Source organism: Notamacropus eugenii, chromosome 4, assembly GCF_028372415.1.
Source record: "Notamacropus eugenii isolate mMacEug1 chromosome 4, mMacEug1.pri_v2, whole genome shotgun sequence".
Lineage (NCBI taxonomy): Eukaryota > Metazoa > Chordata > Mammalia > Diprotodontia > Macropodidae > Notamacropus > Notamacropus eugenii.
In genome coordinates this window covers 251,172,310-251,196,984 of record NC_092875.1, presented here as the reverse complement: position 1 = coordinate 251,196,984, position 24,675 = coordinate 251,172,310, and the positions used below count along the sequence as shown (strand labels likewise).

The 24,675-nt window shown below is 38.2% G+C and overlaps 1 protein-coding gene across 5 annotated transcripts in view; it reads left to right on the top strand.

The window, feature by feature from the left end:
* KCTD1 (potassium channel tetramerization domain containing 1) overlaps positions 1-24,675 on the top strand; it is a 246,445-nt gene that overhangs the window by 149,497 nt on the left and 72,273 nt on the right. Inside the window, exon 2 of one of the 5 annotated variants that reach the window (XM_072604460.1) lies at positions 14,373-14,529. The exons of the other annotated variants lie outside the window; for them this stretch is intronic. The gene's annotated coding sequence lies outside the window, so the exon portion shown is untranslated. The remainder of the gene's footprint in view (positions 1-14,372; positions 14,530-24,675) is intronic. 5 annotated transcript variants of the gene reach the window in all.

Here is a 24,675-nt window from a genome sequence, read left to right as displayed (position 1 = left end):
GGTTGTTGCTGTGTACAAAGTTCTCCTGGTTCTGCTCATTTCACTCAGCATCAGTTCATATACGTCTTTCCAGGTCTCTCTGAAGTCTTCCTGTTCATCATTTCTTACAGCACAATAGTATTCCATTACATTCATATACCATAATTTATCCAGCCATTCCCCAGTTGATGAGCATCCCCTTGATTTCCAGTTTTTGGCCACCACAAAGAGTGCTGCTATAAATATTTTTGTACATGTGGGATCCTTTCCCATTTTTATGATCTCTTGGGGATACAGTCCTAGAAGCAGTATTGCTGGGTCAAAGGGTATGCACATTTTTGTAGCTCTTTGGGCATAGTTCCAAATTGCTCTCCAGAATGGTTGGATCAGCTCACAGTTCCACCAACAATGAATTAGTGTTCCAACTCTCCCATATCTTCTCCAACATTTATTATCTTCCTGTTTTGTTGTGTTAGCAATCTAATAGGTGTGATATGGTATCTCAAGGTTGTTTTGATTTGCATCTCTAATCAATAATGATTTAGAGCATTTTTTCATATGACTATAGATATTTTTAATTTCTTCCTCTGAAAACCAGGCAGTTCTTTCTTGGGGGTAGGACTTGGCTTTTCTTTCTTCTCCACTTTCCAACTGATTATGAACTGGCTCACAATGTTATAGGTAATCTTACCAAGTTTTTTCAAGCAATTCAGATATATTTCCTGTGCAGTGTCACTCCATTTCAGCCAATGGTTCTGAAAGAAAAACATCTAAATTGATCAGGACTTTTCCCATTTAGTTGAAAACTTTGTTCACACCTATGATGGATTGTTGACAGAAGTATGAGGGCATAATATCTTGTCATTTACTTTAAGTGGAATAGGGTCATTGATTGACTCTATTGACACCCCCCCTCAACACACACACACACACACACACACACACACACACACACACACACACACACACAGACACACAGAAGGAGGAGCCAGATAAGCACCCTGTTACTGCCTCAAACTGGGAATTATTTGAATTAGTTGCTTTCGGGTCAGTTATTTTAGTACCAGCTTCTTTCCATAAAATTAATAGTTATAGAACAGGAGCCAGTACCACCAGGGAAATGGGTCAGGATGAGAATGCTTGCTACAAGCAGTAATTGGAGGGCCTGAGTTGAGTGAAGTAGAGCAAGAGAAACATACAAGTAGCCAGAACTGAGGAAGTGGCAGCCTTGGAGTGATCTCTTCTCAATGCAGAACGAAATCTACTCCTCACTACTGAATGTACTCAAATGGCCCAATGACTATGGGTTCAACACCCATCCCTCTCAAGTTTGCCTATGATCTGTGATTCTGAGCAAGTCACCTTGGTGTTGAACCCATAGTCTTCCTGATTCCTAGAACTGTTCTCCATCCACTAGACTCTCTGTCATTATCTTATTATAGGGATAGGGACTAGAACTGTGATGTCATCAGTACAGGGAACTCCAAGATGAAGAAACTGTACCAGTATAAGTCAGCACCTTCATTGCTACTTGTATTCTCAGAGTTGCCTCGGACACTGAAGGGATGCCAGTGGTCACACAAATAGTATGTGTCAGAAGTGGGATATGAATCTCAGTCTTACTGGCATTTAGGTCACCCAGTAGATAGGACACAAGACCTGGAGTCAGGAAGACCTGAGTTCAAATCCTAACTCAGCACTTCCTATGTGAACCCAAACAAGTCCCTTAACCCTTTCACTTTTCGCGCCTTTTCTATTCATCTGTAAAATGGAAATAATAATCACCAGTTTGTTGTGAGGATTTGAATGAGTTAACAAATGAAGGAACTGCTTTGCAAATCTTAAAATGCTAGCTATTTCTGGCTTGAAGGCCAGCTCTATGTCCATACTCTCTCATTTTGTGGGTGTGAGAATGGAAGCACTGAGTGATATATAACCATAAGATTTAGAGTTAAAAGGGACTTTAGAGATCTTCCATTTTCATTTTACATATGACAAAACTGAGGACAGAGAGGCTGAGAGATTTGCTCAAAGTTGCACAGGTGATAGGTAAAGGAGTCAGGATGTGAACCTTCTAACTCCAGATCTTTTGCTTTTGCATAATCAGGACTAGATGTCATGCCTCTTGACTCCTAGCTTAATGATCTCTCCACTGCCACTGTTGCCAACTCTTACTGCTTTGCCAGATTCTTTGTAGCCTCCATGATGTGATTGTATCATAGTTAGTCAGCTGATTCTCATCTTTCCCAAGGACAGTTAAAACCTGGGTAATTAATTCTTTTTAGTCACTGAAGGTGAATGACATGCTAAGAGATTAAATTTGTCTCTTTTCCTGGGTAAAGTATATACTTCTGCTCTCTTCCTGCATAGGTTTTGTAGAGTTGACATAGTTTTTTAAGTTGTAGATGGTAGTTTATTCAGTCTTTTAAAAAATTATTATATGAGCTAGTTATGGTAAGATCAGTAATACAGAATAAAAATATAAATTATGATAGTTATTTCATATATTCTTTCAGATTCTAAATGTGACATATATGTGCTAGTAGTATTTAACAAAATAACTTTCTGGCTAGCTAGGCTTAACTAAATTTAAGCTTACCTCTCCCAAGCAGCTATATGATGCTAGCTATTCGAAAAACAATAGAGTAACTTTCAGTAGTGACATTTAAAGAAAACCTGGACCAGTTTAAGGAGTCTGTCTAGAGTCTCTTGGGATGGGAAAAGCTTTCATGAGCATATTTGAGTCTGTTGGTTCCTTGGAATAGTCAGACAGTGACTGCATAAAGAGGAATTGGCCTGGAACCTCTTTTCCCTGGTATTTCTGCCCAGGTTGGAGAATAGAGTGAACCCTCCAAGAGCAGGTGTCCAATGGAAGACTGTTGCTAGGGAATGATGGAGTGTACTACATAGTAATGATCCTCAAGAGGGTAAAAGCCTCAAGGAGGTGGGTAGCTGACTATGTTTTTGCAGTCATGTCAACACTTGCCATCCTTCTTCACAGGATTCAGCAGTTTTGTGAATCCATCTGCACACTTCCCACTCCCTGTTCTCCTTTCCCATATCTCTCTCTTCCATCATTATTAGTGTCACGTTAACAAGCAATCTAAGTTAGAGAAAAGTTTGTTGTACAAACTGCATATCCAAGGGGAAATTTACATGGTGGTCATTGATCAAGCATTAAGGTTATCATCTGACTCAAAAACACCAACATAATCAACCAAGAAGAACTGATCCACAGAAAGATGGAAGGGCAGAAAGCTAGGAATTTTCCCCCAGCTGAAGAGATTGAGGAAGTATCTAATGAGTGAGTAGTCATGCCATGTGGTAGGACATGTGTCCCTAAGGGGACTGTGGGGTCTGAGAGGTCGGTCCAAAAATAATTCAGATGGGCTAATCTAATCAAATGGGAAGCAAGGTGGTGTTCTCATAGGTTTAAAAAGATATCTACATTTCAGGATTTCAGTGTCGTCTAGGTAATCTCAGTTTCTTCATCTGTAACATGAAGATAATGCTTGCATTACAAGATTATGTGAACAAAGTGCATTGTAAACCTTAAAGCCAATTAACAAGGCTCAGGTTATGGAGAGCTTTAAATACCAATCAGAGGAGTTTATATTTGAACCTGGAGCTAACAGAAAGGCCCTTTGCCAATGTTTTACTCCTGAGTGGTCAGACCCAACACTATTACAGCGCAGGTGCATCTCATTTTAGATAATAAAAATATACTGAGAAGATAAGCACAGGCAGCTAAGTGGTGCGATGGATAAAACAGGTCTGGAGTTCAAATTCAACCTCAGGCACTTACCAACTGTGTGACCCTGAGCAAGTCACTTAACCTCTGTCTGCCCTAGTTTTTCCATGTGTAAAATGGACATAACAATAGCATCTAACTAATTCCCAAGGTTGTTGTGATGATCAACAGAGGTAATCATTGTAAAGAGCTTACACAGTGCCCAGCACATAATAATCACTATGCAAATGTTGGCTATTATTAGATACAAATCAAATTGTGTTTTAACTGTGGTTTGGAGGAGCACTGTTGGGAGCTTGCTACTTAAAATAATTCAAATGTAGAATTCAAACAAAATGTAGAATTCTATTATAAAGTGAATTACTACCTAATTTACCTTTTGCAGAAATCATTGTTGTTAGCTACTATATCACTTTATTTAAGGTAAGACGTAGCTATAAAAAGTATTTTCTATGCTTCCTGGCACCCTATTCTCTTTCTTAAGGGTTTACATTATCAATGTATTTTTAACATTTGTCTTAAAATCAATACAATAGGTAAGATGAAATATGATCAACATTTTCTAATTGGTCTAAAATAATATATATTTGTTCTACACATACAGCATTTAATACATATTTGACGGTTATTTTGGAGAAACAATATTCGGTTATTTCTAATGACTTTAAAAGAGTTTACATTGAAGAGTTCTGAGAGGTAATTTTTTGTATCAACTGCTTTTAAAAAGTCTTGGATAGCAAGAATTTAAGACTTCTATTCTTGTTTGGAAAATTAAAGTAAAATTAGTAGCTATGAAATTAAATTGAAAACTCCATCCGAAATCACATAAGAGTAAAGATCAGATTAATAAGACTTTGATGAACTATCTACTTTACATATTCCAAACTTCATTTTGTACTATCTTGTTTACTTCTGACTGGACCAAACAAATCTAGTGCACTCACCTAAATTCACAAGGCACATGTGTCCTGGGCCAATGAGCTCATCACTAGAGTGGCATGCTAACCCAGGCATATCTTTTCAGTTCTCAGTGAGGATATCTCCATTAACACCTTCCTTCACTGTCTACTTTCCCTTTCACCTTTCCCTGCCCCCAACTGTCCTTGTCCTCTGGTTTCCTTGAGAGGAAAAATAATTAAAACTAGGTGGAACCCTTTTTAAATGTGAAGATTAAGATTTGATGGGTGATATACCTTCTGTTATTTTGTGTGTGGAAAGGGGTAGGGGAGAGAACCATCAGGTTATTTTACATCTTTGGGACTTGAACCTGGAAGCCAGTTATCTTTTCGATCTTACGAAAATTATAGAAAACAAAATTAATATTTTCAAAACTTATCAATGCTGTATTTGGGATTGGAGTTTCTTTGCCAGTTTCAAAGATTACATTTTCATGGTGATTTCCAGATTACTGTCTGAGGTTACAAAGTACAGTTAATAAAAAAAAATATAAGCCTGTCTGCCTTTATTTCTTCATATTTTCTTCAAGTGGTCAGTTTCCCTTGATACGTAGTCTTGTGTTGGTACTCTTGTTACTCTCGCTATCAGTGTTCCCCCATGTGTAGGTTTCAATATCACTGTACCTTCAGTTTGTGCCCACTCTTTGTAAAGTGTCCAAGGACTCTGTGTGTTTTGGGGAAAGTGCACTGTAGGCTTGGGAAGGAAATGCTTTGTAACTATGATACATATTCTTCTCTGGATTTTAGACTTCTAAGAGACCCCAGGGCAAGAGGAGGAATGTTTCCAATTAAAAGGTCATTGGTTCCACTCATGGAACCCTATTTAAATTCAAAAGATTTATTAGTGTTGTGTCCTGTGTTATTTACCCATAGGTATTTTAGCTTCCAAACACATATCAGGAAGTTCCTGATAGAGGTAAATACTTCCTAAAACAGATTCTAAGCCAAAATTATAAAAAGTAGGCTAAGCCAGTCTTTAGTATTCGAGTCAGGCATTACATTGCCCCCTGCTTTGACCTAGTACCCATATTCTGTACCCTTTTTGTCTAGCAATCCCTCTTCCCACCTAAGACATCTAATCTATTCCTGCCCTATTCCCCATTAGCCATTGTACTAGCTTCTTAGCTAGCCCCACAAGACTGGCCTCTGCTATGCCTCCCCTTCTTCCCTGTCCATTGAAAGTTAACCATATTTCATTCTTCTTGTCCTCTATTATGACAAATAGTTTTTGTGATAAACTTTATTCACTCATAGGCTACTGATTTGCAATCTCTCCTTTGTGATATTATCATCTCCAATTGGATTAATTTTCAAATCTATTTAGATTAACTCTTGTATCTGTATCCTCTATATATGGAAAGGGAGGCACATCACCTCTCTCCTTTCATTCCCTGTGACAAATGCATTTCATTTGTGACCCTATGTTTGTTTTGTTATCAGTGGAATAACTCTTAATGATGGAAATTTCAGAATAGTGGGGGAGTCACCTGGGAGTAGCTGACTAGGACCTACTCTCAAGTCATACCTTGTAGGTAGGCATCTTCTTAAAGCTTAGAATGAGAGCAAGGAATTGTCCCATCAACATTATAAGTCTTGAAACTCAAAAGCAGTAACTTGATTCAGCAAACATTTATTAAGAAACTGCTATGTTCTAGTCGTGAGGGACACAAAGATGAAAATAAAACAGCCCCTGTCTTAAGGAGCTTTCATTTCACTGGAGGTAAATGCAACATGTACACATAAGCAAATGTGCAGAATTATACTAAACAGTGCCAAAAGGAAGAAAGTCTCAGTTGATGCAGTTGGGGAAGAAATATTTCCAGAAGTAATGTAATCTAAAGATAATAGTCATCAACAAAACAAAAAATAAAAACAATTTTCTTAAAGTAAGCACCACAAGAGGCAGCTCCTGAACTTTGCTTTGAAGGAAGGTAGGGATTTTAAGAGCCAGAAGGAATACATTCCAGCCATGCTGGGATACTACCTCTGCAAAGTCAGGAGATGAAAAATCACATATGGGAAACAGCTAGCCAGCTTGACCCTTGCACTAAAGAGAGTGATATGAAATAATAGGCAGGAGCCATTTTCTAGAGGATTTTAAATGCCATGCTTAAGTCTGTGTCTATGTGTCTGTGTTTTGTCCTGGAGATAGTAGGGAACCAATGAAAATTTTGGATATAGGCATTAAATGGAGAGTTCTGTGTTTTAGAAATATCAATTTAACAACCCTATGGAGGATAGATCAGGGAAAGGAGAGATTGGAAGCATGGAGACCATTTAAAAGGCTACTGAAGTAGTCCAAATGAGAGGTGATGAGGTCCTGACAATGTAGAAATTCTGCAAGTGAACAGAAAACCACATGTTATAGAGGTAGAACAAGTAAGACTTGGCACCTGATAGTGGAAGAAAAGGAGAGAGAGAAACAGCTAGAATGGCTCCAAGGTTATGAACCTAAAAGACTGAAAAGATGCCGGTATCCTCAGTTGAAATAGAAAGGTTTTGGAAAAGGATGAGTTAGGGGGAAAATACAGTGGGGTTCTGTTTTGAACACGTGGATATGTACAGCAGGCAATTGGTAATGCAAGACTGGAATTCAGGAGAGAGATTAGCACTGGATATATAGATACAAGATTTATCTGTGTTAGATATGATCTTTAAACCAATGGGAAGTGGTGAGAAGACCAAAGGGAAATTGTATGGAAGAAAAAAAGCCCAAGACTGTGCCTTGGGGCCCTAGGTGCCTAAGTAGAAGGGGTATAAAAAAAATGCAATCATCCCTACTGCTTGTAGAACTCTCAAATGAGCTCAGCAACTAAGCAAGACTTTTGATGAGAAATTAGAATATTATATTTTCAAGGCACAAGGTGGTCATGTGATTCTTCTTTTTAGTAGTGAGGACCAATGTGGCCCCAGAGTCTCATACCTGTGGACCACTGACTTTGATTCTGTTTGTTGGCTCCTGCTTTGTATCCTGTCTCTTTTCTCAGAGGATCTTGATTCAGCATGACTCAGTGTTCATAATCTCTCCTTACAAGAGAGAGAAAGCAAGAATTGGGCAGACTTTAAAGAGCTTTCTCAATGTCAGTTGTTATCCTTCCTCCCCATTTTCATCTATGTACAAACTGAGCATAGCTTTTTCTTTTATTGAGTTAAAGATAGAATTGAGACTCAGACTTAAAGATTTCCTTTTATATGGAAAGAAAAAGTCAGATTAACAGTGAACTCTGCTTAGTTCACTTAGCTAGTTTGATCAGATCAGGAAGGGAGAAAAGGAAGTTTTTAAATGGTCAACTGTTAGAACCATATCAAGTGATTTCTAAAGTTCCACAAAGGGTTAGTAGAGAGAGGGTCAATTTCAGAGGTACAGTCAGCTTTGAACTCCACTGACTCCAAACAGACCATCACTGTATTTGCACCAAACAGCAGTACTTAGAGCAAGGTTCTAGCTGGGTTCTTACAGAAGGAAAAAAAAAAAGAGAAGCTTCTTTTTACACATTTTCTTTGGAAAACATCATGGTGAAGAGAGAAGCAGCAATTTCTTTCCCTGAGAGCAACTGCTTTTTTTTCCTGAACTTCCATGGAGACATAGAAAGCTCATTTTTACTGCCGTAAGGTTTTGGTTATAGACTCAACAGTAGCTTTTTTTTAAAACACAGAACACAAATAATTATCCTGGAGTTGTGTCTTCTTATCAACAGCTTACATATTTATTTACACAATCTAATTCAAGGTTTCTTCTCCCCTCCACACATAATTCCTTTTATATAGATATAATTAAATATTCATAAGGATTCTTGAGAAACCTCCTTCTTCAGGCAGAGGCTGTTTTTGCCTCGTTGTATCCCCAGCTTTTAGCACAATGCTTGACACTTTGTAAATGTTTGTTGAGGGACTAACCCCATAACCAAAATCTCTTCAAAGATGGAAGTTGAAGAAGGGAAGGGGATAAGGAAATAAGCATACATGTAGCCCCAGCTATGCATCATACGCTGTGCTAAGTACTTTACAAATATCATCTCATTGATGGGTGAAGTACCTTGATTTCTTTGTGCTGAAGGGAGTGGGTTCTTCCTGTAGCCTTCCCATCCTAACCCCTGAATTTACAGCCTTGAGGCTACATGTGACCGTCTAGGTCCTGAAGTGCAGCCCTTTGACTGAATCCAAACTTCATAGAACAAATCCCTTTAATACAAGGATTTGTTCTGTAAAACTTGGACTCAGTCAGAAGGCCTTACTCAAGGACCTAGAAGATCACATGTGGCCTCGAGCCTGCAGGTTGCCCATTCCTGCCCTAGACACTGGGCTCTTCGGTGTTGGGTGTTCTTTATAGGGGAACAGTGCTAGTGGATATTCTGGCAGAGATAAGGAAAAGAAGAAAGTTTTTCTAAAGCTGACGAGTTACTTGAGCTTTACTGTCTTTGTATACAGGCTGCTTCAAAGTAAGGAAAGGCATGAATCTAACTGCTGAGAGATGTTTAAGAAATTTTATATATTTATATATATATATATATATACACACATATGCGACAAAAATCAAACAAGAAGTAATAATTTTCATGGAAGAGCTCATTACTGGTCATAATATATTTTTAGCATTGTTGTTATTCAGATGTTTTAATTATGTCCCACTCTCTATGACTCCAATTTTGGGGTTTTCTTTGGTAAAGATACTGGAGTGGTTTGCCATTTCCTTCTCCAACTCATTTTATAGATGAGGAAATTGGGGCAAGCAGAGTTAAGTGATTTGCACAGGGTCACATAGCTAGTAAGTATCTAAGGTTACACTTGAATTCAGGTCTTCCGGACTTTCAAGTCTGGGACTTTATCCATTGTGACACTAAACTGCCATTTATATCATTATCAATCAGTCATTTATTTACAAAAATTTGAGCACCTTTGTGTACCAGGGAGATACAAAAAAACTATGGAATATGGGTGATAAAACCACATAACTTGAAGAAAACTTAGAGACCACCTAACCTGAGGGGTTTTTACCCCTTTTCATGTGTCATAGATGCCGCAGTGTCTTGGCTTACAGCAGGACTGATTGATGTTGTGGGAGTTGGGAGTTTAATTCAGGCCTCCCCGATTCCTCTAAAATCTGGCCAACCAGATAGTTTTTGAGTTGTTTAATCCTGTTATCATCTACTCCACATCTTTTCATCATTTTTGTAAGACTAATGCACATTTTCTTTATTCATCAGTTCAGTAATGCTTTCAGAAAAAAGAAATAAGTTTAGTCTGATACAATCCATTCTTGATGTAGCCATGCTGTCTCTTCATAATCACTTTATACCTTTCTAAATGTTCACTAGCTATGGCCCTATGACTCCATTCTAGAATTTTCCCATGTCCTTCTACTGCCTTGGCCTTTGTTCTCCTCTCATCAGCACCTCTTAAAATCCTGTCAGTCTTTCTGGACCCAATTCAAATGTTGTCTCCTCCATTAAACCTTCCCTGATACTCCAGACTTCTCTAACACCCCATACCATATCGTTTATATCTCTCTTGTGGCAATTATTTTCTTCTTTCTTGTACTGCAGGTATTTCTGTATTTGTTTTATCCCTCTTACTAGATCATAAGCTCCTTGAGGGGAGACATATTAGATCTTATCCATCTTTGAATCTCTCCACAGCATCTGCTTTGCACAGCGTAGATGGCCAATAAATATCTGTTGAATTGTACTGAATCAAAACCTCTCTTAAATAGTAACTATTTACCAGCATTCTCCAACTATAAGGAAAACACAAGTATATTAAGTAGGGAACTGTAAACCTAGTTTTATTTTTAATATTTATTACTGTATTCCTAACAGTGGATAGAGTACTGGTCCTAGAGTCAGGAAGACTCATCTTCCTAAATTCAAATCTGACTTCAGACACTTACTAGCTATGTGACCCTGTGCAAGTCATTTAACTCTGTTGGCCTCAGTTTCCTCATCTGTAAAATGAGCTGGAGAGGAAATGGCAGACCACTCCAGGATCTTTGCCAAGAAAACTCCAAATGGGGTCACAAAGAGTTGGATCTAACTGAACAACAAAGAGCATCCTTTTCTAATTTCTGCTCTAGTCTCTCTTCTCCCTCTAAGATCTAAATCAGATCTTTTAGACTGGAATTGTACTACAGAAAGAGGTTGTTGAAGTGGAAAAAAAGAGCACTGAATTTGGAGTCAAAAAACTTCAGTTCTTGCCATGTGTTCCTGGACTAGTCTTTTAACCCTTCTACACCTCAGTTGGCCCATCTGTAAAATAGATACAACAACATGTGAGCCATGTAATTCCCAGAATTGTAGGGAGGAAAACGCTTTGAAATTATAAAGTGCTATCTAAATACAAACTATTTCTTTAAAAATTACTTATTTTGAGAGAAGAGAAACTGAGCCAGAGCCAAAGGTCTGGCAAGAAAATGGTTAGTGTAGTGGTCATCACAATTTTGTGACTCTGGAGCCACATTTACAATGACTATTAAAAAAAAAAGTCCTACCTGATAAATGCAAGCCTGATGCGCTCTAGTATTTTGTGACATTCCAATATAGAAACTTGGGGTCTTAAAGAGAAAGTGGAATGTGAAGTTTGAGAGTCATGATCTAAATGTCACTGGGTAGCATTGCCAGAAACTCTCCCTGGGCTGCCTGCCAGTGACCCCTCAGATACAGTTTGGTGAGCACTGCTTGCTCAGAGCACACAGGACCTAACTGTATAACTTGGAGAGTGGGTGGTGCTCTTAACAGAAGAGCTTCTGGGAATTTCTTACTGCTTGGAAAGTAAGGTTTCAGATGGGAAATAATTAAACCCGAAAAGACAAAGTCTGTGTCTGGGTAGTGGTGCTCTGCTCTAATACACTCAAGAGAAAGGCTTAGTGGGAGTGAGAGTTGGTCTTGATCAGCCAAAGTTTTTGAACTGGATGCTCTTTTCTTAGGGAGATAATATCTTTGGATAATTAGCAGTTTTTAGGATATAGTTAGGTGGAGTTCATCCAGGCTTCACAATGAACAATTCAGTTGGATTTAATAAATATGTATTAAGTGCCTACTATATTATACATGATACTGAGCTAAATGCTGGGGATACAAGGACAAATTTTTTTTTTAATGATCTCTGTTCTCCAGGAGCTTACATCCTCCTGAGAAGATTTAACATGAGAACAGATTAATAAATACAAGATATTTTGAGGAGGGAGAAAGCACTAAGAATGGAGAGGCAGAGGGCTGGGAATTTCAGAAGAGTAATATGTTGAAGGAAGATGCTGAGAAAGAGTCCATTCCAGACTTAGAGAAGTGACTGTGCAAAGGCATGTTAGAAAGGAAATAGGGGCAGGTGGGGATGTTAGGGGCATGGCTTGGAGTCCAGGATTGGTCAGAAACCAGAGTACATTAGCGGTGATATGAAATAATCTCATTTTTAAAAATCTAGGTGGTGACATGTTGTTTCTTGAAAAACAAGGAAGGATTAAACATTTCTATAGCAGGAAGAATCCCTGAGAGGGAGAGTGGGGGACTGAATAAAACAATGAATCCTAGATATGAAGAATGTTAAAGGGGTTGATTTCTATGAAATATCTATGAAAAGTTGGTGACTCAGATTATCATCTATAATCAAATCCAGCTAATTCTAAACATGAGCATTGATTTGAAAATAAAACAGTATAACTTTTTCCCTAGTCCCAAACTTTAGGTTCTTTTTTTATTAATATTTTATCAAAAGATGATTGTAAGACAGTGTATAACTTAAGACAGTAAATTACATAAGAGTAAATTACTTTGCTAAACAAAGAAAGGAAGTCATTCTTGATACACTGTGGCACAGTGGGCTCATGTTCCTTGATAATGGTATTGCTGAAAGATGTTAAAAAAAAATTATGCCTTCCTTGGTTGTATTTCTTTTTGACACTATAATGGTAGAAGTCAAGAGTGATTTCAACCAGCCAAGAGAAAAGCAAGCTGATACATTACCTATCGAGTGAATATGTCTGCAGAGAGTTGGTAAAGAACCACATACTGCCCTTTAAGCTTTGTTTTGTTTTTATAGCCATTAGACAAGACATTTGAATAAGCATGTATGCTGTATTCTTAATTGTAACCACTGCCCTGTCACTAACCATCAGAAAGTGGTTGTTTGTCCTTCATTCTTGAAGAGGACCGTGACATCAGGGAGGTGATTCCTTGACTGGCAAGCAAACTGAATTTAAGTGAGGGAGGGCTGTGCAAAGTTACCAGCCTCACTTTCTCCTCTGGAGTCATTTGGGTCCAGTGGGAAAATATAGATCAGCACAACGGGAGACGGCTCCCAACCATCAGAAAGGTCCTCTGCTTGCTAGAAGAAAAGTGGTAGGAGCATAGACATAGAGCTGGGAGGAATCTCAAAGAAATCCAGGCCAACTCTTCTCTTCCTCCATTTTACAGATGAGGAAAATAAGGTCTATAAAGACTAGATGACTTGCCCAAGGTTACATAAGTAGTAAGGACAGCAAGGTGTTGCAGTGGATAGACTGCTGGCCTGGAGTCAGAAAGACTCATCTTCCCAAATTTAAATCTGGCTTCAGACCCTTACTAACTGTGTGACTTGGGGTGAGTCACTTAACCTTGTTTGCCTCAGTTTCCCCATCTGTAAAATAAGCTGAATATGGAAATGGCAAGAGTCAGACGCAGCAAAAATGACTGAACAACAACACACAAGTAGTAAGCATCACAGGTGGAATTTGAACTTGGGTCTTCTGACTCCAGAACCAGTGCTTTTTCCACTGTACCCCTCCAGGGGTAATAGTGATGGAGAGTGCTAGGATTTGGAGTCTGAGAACTTGGTTTTGAATCCCAGCCTTATGACCCAGAGCAAGTCTCTTAACCTCTGTTTCCTCATCTGTAAAATGAAGGCATTAGATTAACTAACTCAAGTTACCTTCCATTTCTAAATCTTATAAAAGTATTTCGACTGCCCTTCTGAACTCTAATTTGTTAGAGGAAGATACCTCTCCAAATAGGTTAACGAATGCACACCAGAACAACACTCATTAACTTGACGTCTAAACTAATGATTCCAGTGTATTTACCCATCAGTCCCCAAATGAACATTTCCACATTCCACCACATAAGACTTCCAAGTGCTGGGATCTTCTAGTTGCCCAGGGTGCTTCAGATTTGTTTATTTGTTTGATTTTTTTGGAGAGGCAGGAGGCCTAAAGATCAAAGGAAGCCCCCAGCACTTACTAGGTCCTCACCAAGACTTTTTTCGTCCAACCAAACTTTGTTGTTTTTATAGCCTAAAGTTGTTATTGTTGACATGGCTTAAAATATGACCCTTCCAAAGGCCTTTGTGTTTTAATAGGCCTTTAATAAAATTCATCTTTAGATGGTATTTCATTGATGTTTTAGCTCAGGAGCCCTCTTGGTTTTCCTAAAATCATACCACCCCTGCACGTAGCCAGGTCTGCATTAACATTTTAATTAAACAGTTTTTTCAAGTCTGTGCCTCTCTTTAACCTGCTGCCACCTCCCTTTCCTCAAGCACAGCATTTCTCGGACTAACTTGGCCCGGAACATTTAGAGTTCAGCAACAACAGCTGATAATAACAACACAGATTTGTGTAGCCGTTCTTAACTAAAAAGTGTTTCACATACTTAATCTCATCAGCTAGATTCTCCTAATAACTCTATGAGGTAGCTCCAAGCATTATTATTTCTATTTTACAGATGAGGAAACTGAGGCTGAGAGAAATTAAATGACTTGCGCGGGGCTATACAGTTAGCCTAGTAATGGAGCTGGCCTTCAGATTTCTTCCAGTGTTCTTGCCATTATACCACCCTGCCTCTCACTATACCTTGTCATCATTTGGGATTGAGTTAGAAGGTAATCTTTTTAATCTTCTTTAGGGTCATTTCCTAATCCATCTGGTCCAGAACTACTGACATTTTTCACAATGGTTGAGGGGATTCCATAAGAAAATTTCAATATTTTCTCTCTGAAATATTAAATATGAAATTATATGCCTATGTATTTATTATATATGGCAATTTCTGGATGTAAAAGTAGACTTAACTTCCTCTGTTTTTCTCACCAAATTTCCCAGATCTCTGTATCTCTATCTACAGACCTCACTCCCAAACATCTATGGATTCCATTATTATAAATTCAAACCCATAACTGTTCTGGGGCCTAGGTGGGAAAGGCTGTGGTAGAAGTTTGTCCTGCTTTAGGAAGGGTAGGTGGCTGTAGGTTAAAGGGAGAAGTCCACCTCTACTCAGCCACCAACTTAGCTGCTTCATTAAAAGCCTTTTACAGAAAAGTCCATATAACTTTAAACCAGAATGGTTGATTGCACATGTGGTGTGACTTAAGGGAAGCAGAACAAATCTCCCCTCACAAGATCACTGATCTCTGAAATGCTACCTCTAAAGATGAGTTCTTTTGATCTAAACCCTGTTAAAGTACAATTACCCATGGAAAAAGTAACTATTTAAACTTAAATTTTGGTATGAATGAGTTTATCAAATTATTTGTTAGAGCAGTTTTTGCTAGGGGAGAGAGAGCATGGGAATGCTCCTGAAAAGGGAAGGCGGGGGGGAACACCCCATCAGCACCAAGAAAGGAAAGCTTGGGTAGGAGGTTGTCTTTTCTTACTTCCTTGTTTTGTCTAGTGGAGGGCCTGGATTACCCTTGACTGTCAAGATTAATAATATAAAGTAAGAAAAAGAGCCTTTCACATTAAAAAGTGACACTTAAGGGGTACTTTCACAAAAGAATGATCAGACATTAGGCCATTAGACCATTTAACTGCAAATTTCATTTAGCTGAAAATTAAGCTTGCCCTGATTTTTGAAGCAACTAGTACAGAAGCACTGAAAAATTATATATGTGTTTCAGAAAGTAACTTACCTACCCTGAGTTGTTGTTGGAATAAATATTATAACAGTTAGGACCCATATAGTGTTTAAATATTTTGAAAACCCTTTACAAATATTATCTTATTTTGTGAGAGGCTAAGTAATTCACCAGGGTCACAGTATATCAAAGGCTGGATTTGAATCCAGATCTCCTTGACTCCATGCTCAGTGCTCTAATCTATTGAGACAACTATGTAATTCAGGATCAGTTCAGTTGTGTCCAACTCTTTGTGGGGTCACAAAAATTTGAGGTTTTCTTGGCATGGTTTGCAGTTTCCTTCTTCAGTGTGTCCCCATTCTACAGATCAGGAAACTGAGGCAAATAGAATTAAGTATCTTGCCTGGGGAGAGGGTCACAGGGCTAAGAAGTGTCCGAGGCCAGATTTGAACTCTGGAAGATGAGTCCTTTTGACTCTGAGCCTAGCACTGTATCCACTGCACCACCTGGCTGCCCCATGTATCAGAGGTCAAACTTGAACTTGTCTTCTGACTTCTCTCTCCCTGTGCTCTTCTGGCTTTGCGTTGTATCCTTTCACTACAATATAGAAGTGTAGAGCTCAAAGAGATCTCAGAGATCACCTAGTCCAAAACCTTCATTTTACAAATATGGAAACATATTTAAGATTAAGTGAAGTGATTTGCCCAGGGTCACAAAGCTTATTAGTGACAAAGCTGGTGTGACAACTCAGGTATCTTGACTTGGAGTCGAGTGCTCCATCCCTTGCAAAATAGCATTCTCTGGGTTGCCATTAAGGTGAGAGTAGACTTCTTTTAGGTAAGTGTCTCTAAAATGTACAGATTTTCAATCTATGTAGCATCCCTACATTCATACCTCTGTGCCAAAGATAATTTAGGTTCCTGCTTTGATGTGTAAGAAACTATCCAAGAGTTTGTTGATTTCCACAGTCTTGGAAACCCTAACCCAAATTGCACAGTATTAGAACATAGGTGTGTTCAGTTACTTCCACTACAAGGAATTCTAAGCCTGAGAGGAGCTACCTTAATTTCTTGTTGTCTTTTGAATTCATAGAATCACAGAACCTTAGAGGCAGCAGTATGCTGGTAAATATTTAACAGTGGTTCTGCGGGGGGGAAATTACCGTGGACACACTTTAAGTTTAATTTGCATATTACAATTTTTTCCATTACTCTCTTACATCAAGGCAATCAACAAAACATATCAAGCCATGATTTGTAGCCTTTGCTGATTTCCAAGTTGCAAATAAATGGTTCACACTGAGAATTTAACTGTTGGCTCTGCTGGTATGAGCTGGCTCCATCTTAGAGGGCCTTCCAATTCTCTTCCCCATTCTTCAGCCTATATTACAGAAGAGAAAATGGGGGAATAGGATTTGGATTGGAAGTTGCAGAGAGGCAGAGACATTGGCTTAATGGAAACACAAAGGTAACCTATAGTGCAATGAGATCCTCTGGGAGGTAACAAACTCCTCACTGGTTAAGTATTTTTTGGTAATGATGTAGACAAGAATCTTGGTCAGGTACAGATTGGCCTGGATGGCCCCTGGGATTCTGAGAGTTTCCAAAGGTGGGAAATCTGCGGCCTCAAAGCCCCATGGCCTTCTAGGTCCTTGGGTGAGGCCATTTGACTGTGTCCAAGTTTTACAAAATAAATCCTTTTATGAAGGGAATTTGTTCTGTGAAGTTTAGATTCAGTCAAAGGGCTGGACTTAAGGACCTAGAGAGCTACATGTGACTTCGAGGTCACAGGTTCTTCACCCCTGGTTAAGTAATATATCCAAGGTCACACTGTTAGTTATTGGCAGAGCTGAGAATAAACTCCAAGACCCCCAGCTCCTAGTCCAGTATTCTTTCTACTATACTGGCATATAAGAAATAAAAATAGAGAAGATATCAAATATTTGGATATTTTCATCTCTTTCACAGTAGTATTCTTTTAGTAGCAAATGACACTATATAGCTGCAAACCATAGAATACTGTAATCTAAAGAATGAATGAAAAAACTGAAAATAACTGAAAAAAGCATTTATGAGGCACTTACTATGAGCCAAGTACAATGTTAAATGTTGAGGATAGAAATAAAAAACCAACATATTCCCTGTCCTCAAGGAACTCACATTCTGATACAGATAGGCAACACTTAAAGGAAGGGAGAATAAGTGTTGGAAGGTCAGTGCAGTGTGCTTGAGAAAGGTTTAATGGATCAAATGAGATGGTAAGACCCAGTGGTCCTGGGGAGCACTGTGGCAGAGTGTATGGCAAAGCCATCAAAACAAATCATAAATTTTGGTCACCTAAAGGTAATGGGGATATAGAAATGAGGTAGACATACATAGGGTTACCATTGGAGACTTTCAGGCAAGAATAAGTCTCAAAATGTCATTGAAGAGATATATTACTGAGAAAAAAGGGAGGGTTAGTCACATAGCAAGAGCAAAGGATAACAAATACAGCCCATTTGTTTCACTGGTATCCGTATAATTAGGAAATAAAGAGTAAAGTACATTGAGTTGACCTTCCCTCCATACGGGATTTATGGCAAGACAAGTACAATAGTCACACAGGGTAAGAATATATGGGTAGAGTTCAGTCTGGCCCTTTGGAGAAAGTGCTTACAATTAATTAAATGACCAATCTATAGAAATATTGAAACATACAGGAATTTTAGCTTTTCTTAAACTAAAAGTTATTGTGTCATTGTCAGTCTAGAATGAGTTAATAGATTTCTGAATCCATTTTTAAAAAGTCATTTGCTTCATCCCACATCCAATGATTACTACCTGTGTGAGCTTGGGTAGGTTACTTTCTGAGATTCTGTGGAACTCTGTTTCCTTGGCTCTAAAATGAGGTAGTTGAATCAAATGGCCTTTGAGAGACTTCCAGCTCCAAATCTGAAAACAGTGGAATTTTAGATAGATGTATCTAATTCTAATATTTTCTTCATCCTTTCTACTTGACATCATTTTTAAGAAATACTTGAAAATCAAGGTCATTTAGTACATAAATTGGTATAAAATTCAATGGGACATATATCAAACTCAAGGATGTAATCATTTCAAAAAAGTTGTAATTATTAAGGAGGAAATTGTACTTGATGACACATGCATGGAGTATTAGCTTAACAAAATGTTAATCTTCAATAACATAAGAAGAACAATTTCTCATTTCCTTTTAATCTCAAAAGGTTACATGTTGGCATATGGGTTAATCAGTCAGTCAACTACCAGTAAGTAAGTAAGCCCTTTACTATATACCCTCAAGAAACTCACATTTTAATGAGGAAGAAACCGTGCAAACAGCTATGTATGTACAAACTGCATTCAGGGTACATGGGAGGTAATCTCAGAGGGAAGACACTAGCATTGGGGAGGACCAGGAAAAGCCTTTTGCAGAAGATGAATTTTTATCTGTCCTGAAGTCAGAAGCCAGCAGGCAAAAATGAGGAGGAAGGGTGGGGGACAGGCAATGAAATAGATTGGGGTTGGAAGGTGGATGTCTTGGCACAGGAACAGTCAGCAGGCCAGGGTAGCTGGCTTGTACAGTGAGTAGCCAGGAATAAAGTGTCAGAAGACTGAGGGGACAGAACAGGGGCAGGTTGTGAAGGGCTTTCAAAGCCCAACAGAGAATCTGGCTCTGTATTTGATGCTGGAGGTAATAAGGAGCCATCGGAGTTTTTGAGTAGGGAGGTGATATGGTCAAGCCTGGGCAACTCTGACAGCTAGGTAAAGGATGAACTGGAGAGATCTGAGGCTGAAAGAGTCGGGGCCTTAGAGTTAACCTCTAGTCTAAACACCTCTATAAAGACCAGAAGTTTGAGATGGTGTCAACCTGCATTGGTAGAGATGGTCTCTTCACCATGTTCCCTTTACCAGCCCCTATACCTACATAGGAATATAGTTCTTTATGGAAAGGCAATGGGAAGAAAAGAAAGATTTGAATCATATGGAGAGAGCATTATTTTGCGGAAAGAATCTCCTGAATGAGGATCAAAACACTAGGATTCCTTTACACATTCTGCCATTAACTAGTGACCGTAGGCAAGTCACTTAATCTCTGGATTTCATCTTCTTTGTAAAATGAAAGGGCTGGACTAAGGCATTTTCCAGTTCTAAATTCTGTTCTCTTCTGCTATATAGTATAAAAAGGCCTCTTTGAAACTGAATAAGTATCACTAATTTTTGAAGTTACTACTGAAGTTGTTATTACCTTAAACAGGATCTTACGTTGCAGTTAACTTTAATTCAGTTAAGTATATTGGCAGTTTGAAAGCAAAGGCATTTTCATGGTAATCAGTTCAATGAAGGTAGATAGGTTTGTGCTAAAACAGGCTAATTAAGATCAGATTTAGTTTGTTTTTGATGCTTTTCCCAGTTTTCATTCTACACACAGCCCAGTGATAGTTTTTTTAAAAAGATATTTACCAAATCCAACTTGTTCTCTCATTTAAAAACATTCCAGTAATGAAATTGCTTTTTGTTCGCCTCATCTCCCCTTCTCTTCCTTTACTTACTACTGTAATCATTGCCACAATTGTGACTGTACTGGGAAAAATACTTACTCTTGAAACAAAAAGAAAATTATATAATATTATTATTTTGGAGAATTGACAAGGCTGAATCAATAATGCAATTTGTTGGGCATATAAAATAATTCTAGGAATAGTATTGTTTGTGAATATTGTTACATGTTTAGTGATTATAAGACAGACGCAGTATTAATCTTGTATACAGTTTAATAAAAACCTACAGTTTCCTGTTTCTGTTGTATACAGTATCTATTGATCACTACATTGTGACAAATACAGTACTTAACTAGTTGAGGTCTAGCAGCACTATCCCTGTCAGTCCGTGTGAATACCCATTCATTTAAAATTGCCACTTAAAGGCAGACATGGTAATAGTTAAGAATCAGAAAAGTCTTTGATTTATGGAATTTGTTTTTCTCTAATGAATAACTTTCTGTGAAATGTTTGGATGGCTTATAAACTGGCATAACCTTTACAACACCTTCCATCTATTGTAAACTAAAATATTGTAGTCTTCCTGTTTATCTTTATGGCTATCTGTTATAGTTAAAGAGCAGGTGTCTGTCCAAATGAGACAAGTTTATTCTTGCTTTGCATCCATTTCTAGTTGCAGGGTTAGATGTTTAAGCCAGGTGTTAGGATTCGAAGGCTGTGAGTTCATGAACATGCTCACTGAGCCTGAGTGCTTGCTGTGAGATGTGCTGGCTAGGTGGCACCATGGAGAAAGTGTTCCAACTGGATTTGGGAAGCTCTCAGGATTCTGAGCAAGTCATTTCACCTAATTCTGCTCAGTTTTCTCATCTGTAAAAATGGGGATAATAATAGCACCTATCTAGGTCCAGAAGTTGGTATGAGGTTAAAATAAAATAACATTTGTAAGGCCCTTTGCAAAGCTTGAAGCATTGCCTAAACGATGGCTATTATTATTACGGGAATGAAATGCAGCTGCTAAAATGCAAACCAATTTTTATTTATGAAAAACGCCTTCATCTAGGCCAAAACTGCTCCTTTAACAGTTAGCTCTAGGAACCAAAGTAGAATCAGAAAAAAAAAAACTTGCCACCTAGTCTTCTCTGTGATAGGTGTAAGCTGCTCTTTTCACTGATCTATGCTCTGTCTTGGTGAAGCAGATAAAAATATGGGGGGTGGGGAACCTGGGGGCTTTTGCTTAGCCCTCCTTGTGGTATGCACACTATATGGCATAAGACAGACTGTGATGTGACAGTTAGTGCAAAATTCACTGAAGAACAACCTAGAGAGGCCCAGAGACATTTAATTATAGCCTGGTATTCTGCAAATGCCTTTCTAAAGAAGTTATAATTGTTATTTCTAAAAAAAAAAAAAAAAAAGCTACATTTAAAAATCCCCAAACCAGCCAGTTTCCTCTATATATCTTCTCTCTTGTTTTAAAATAATTCTTTGCCAAATAAACTTTGTGAGGAGTGGCACAGGACGGATGTGGGTGGTTAGTAAGATTTCAGTACGTACCTTGAAAATGTTTAAACATTATTTCAAAATATTTTAGTACTTAGATTCCAAAATAAATGTCCACATAGGTCTCCTCAACCTTCTTCTTAACCTGTGTGTTTATTTACCTTCCCCTTGCAGCTCCATGTCTATTTTACGATATACCTCAGCTCTCGACAGTTACAGCCTGATGTTAGTTTGCTTTTTCTTCTTTCCTCTCTTACACTCCTTACTTAAAGCACTCCGTTTTGAGTTAGTAAACTAGATAAAGAAAAGTCTGTGAAGGAGAAAAATGGTAAAACTTTGGGCCAGAAAGCTTTGCTTACCTCAATTTTTTCTTGTCTTGTTTTGTTTAAAAATGCTGATTTAATAATATTTTTTGTACAAAAATTTCTCAACCTCTTGGGGTATCTATCCAGTCATGTGTTCTCCCCTTCTCTTCTCTTACATAATGCCACCTTACACAACCTGAGTCCTTTTCAATTTGCTAGAGAATTACAAAAAAAAACAGATGCAGAGGGTTCCTCTGCAGCACCATCAAATTGGCAATCCTCTGTCTTTCAAGTTCCAGTCTCCCAGTTAAAAGTTTATCATTTTACCAGTTACTTAAAAATATTTTCCATTTTCCCAACCATAAGAAGTTCCCGGTCTCCTAAAGCAGTGATTCTCAACCCATGGCCCAGTAGTTCACAAATTTCACTATTCCTCCTGATCCGCAGGCTGGTCTCTTGTAGTATTAGCAAATTTTATAATTCTCTATGACAGTATCTATATTTTTTCTGGTATTACTTGAATGAATATTTTATTGATTACATGTATAAAAAACATACATTACCTCACTGGTACCTAATCAAAAGCAATTTGTCCTATTAATGTGATTGGATGTTTGTAGGGTTTTTTGTTCTACCGTAACAAAGCAAGTAAGAAATTTGTACTGCTGGAAGTCTCAGAAAAATCAACTTTCAGCCCCATCATCTTCAGAGTCAGATAATAACCAGGGAACCAGGGATCATTTGAGTATCTTGCTGAAAAGAGTATAGCAATTGTAGGAAGCGTAGAAATCCCTAATCAGGTGGGGAGCCAGCATCCTTGAGGCCACACATGGCCTTCTAGGTCCTCAAGTGTGGCCCTTTCACTAAATCCAAACTTCACAGAACAAATTCAGGCCACATGTAGCCTTGAGGCCATAGGTGGGCCTGTCCTAGGCTCACCTTCTAAACATTTCTCCAGCTTCCAGTTCTTTCTGGAAGACCAAAGGGGAGACTTTACCTACCATTCACAGAGGACAGAAGTGAAAAGCTGCAGGATTCCAGCAGTCTTGTAAAAACAAACAAGGGAACTTCTAGTGAAGCCCATAGCCCCCTCTCCGAATAATGTTTTTAAATGCATAAAACAAAATACCTTGGATTACAAAGGAAACCTATTATAGTGAAATGCAATTAGCCAAATTATTTTTTTAAAATAGTTCTAGACCCCAGGTAAAGGACCTCTGGACTCGATAATCTCTGAAATACCCTCTCAGCTCTAAATCTATGATCTTTCCTGCCCTTCATCTTGGTCCCTTTTCCCCTCTCCTATTGCTATCATCCTTTCCATCTTTCTTTTTGGAGAAAGGAGCATTTAGATATCCCCCTTAGTCTTGACCTCATATATTGTGTCTTGTGGTTAAAATCACTATCTAAGGAAGTTAAGCTAGACTGGGTAAGAATGCTAAAGAAATCCTGGGGCACAGCTTTCAATCCTTGAGTGGAAACAATCCAGTACCACATAGTCTAATCCCACAGGCAAATGGTGGAAGGTTCAGATTTTTCCAAGTTGGAGCCAAGCCCCAGTGCATTCATAGATCACCAGATAGGCTTAAAGACAACAAATGCAAAATTATGGTTTTCCTGCCTCTTAGAGAATTTCAATTTCAAATCACTGGGAGTTCTAGAAACCTGGCTCAACGCTGACTTCTTTTTTTAATTGTGTTGTCCCAGTTTTCTCTCCTGCAAAAGGAAGATAGTGACTACTCCTTCTTCCCTCACAAAATTCTTACAAAGACTAATGAGGTAATATTTGTTGCAAAATTCTTTTAAGACCCTGGGAGATAAGAAACCGTGGAAAATCCAGGTATAATTATTGTTATATATTTTCCCAAGTGCATTCACATTTGGAAAGCAGTTTTTCCAGTAGGTTGATCTTATAATAATTGCCTTGGTGTTTTGTTTTGTTTTCACTCTTGCTAATGTACAATATTTATTTAAGATATTTATCCAGGAACAAAGATATTGTCTCCTTTATAGTGTAAAAATTGTAAGCATCAGAGCCACTGTATTAAAATGCTGAGGAGGGTATATTTTTCAAGATCTTCCTTAATGCTTACTTGCCTTCTTTATAAACTTTATTTCAATGGTTATCTGCTCATTCATCTGGTCTTGGATAGAAGCACTTTCGCCAACTAATATGTTCCATGAAAATTCTTAGCTCCAGAGTCACAAACCTACTTTGTTGACATTGGGACTAACAATTCTGTTGCAGGTCACTGTTGGTCACTGCACAGTTCGCTGACCACATTTTACTTCTGGCATCTTTACTTTGGCCCCTTCCACAGATCACTGTCAGGCTGTCACCGGGGAGTCAGGTCTGAGCATACAGAATAATATACCCGTGCATCAACATGACCCAAAAATCAAGGGGCAGAAAAAAAACGATGCATCAGCATCTAAAGCTAAAGATAGTAACAGCACCAGATTTCAAATAGCGTCTGCAATAGACCTTTGATGTGCCAATCAATAAAACATATGATCCATTGATTCTAGTTTATGGATATAGATCATAGTTCATTTTTATTTTGATTGCCCAATATGTTTATTTGAAAAAGACAACTCTGATTTTGCTTTGTAACAGATGCTCATTTTATTAAAAGCATCCATTTTATACCACTAAAGGGAATGTTTTTACTCCTTGGGAAAGTCAGATAAGCCATTTTCAGACTGTCTTAGGAAAGTAGTATTAGTCAGAGTACTTTGCTAGAATAGGCACTTGGCCTCCTAGTCACATTATTTTGTGAGACATTTCTTTGAGTCACCAGGTACCTTATATTTTACTTTTCTAAATTGGCCAGAAGCATGCTGTTATTGTTCAGGAACTTTTAATGT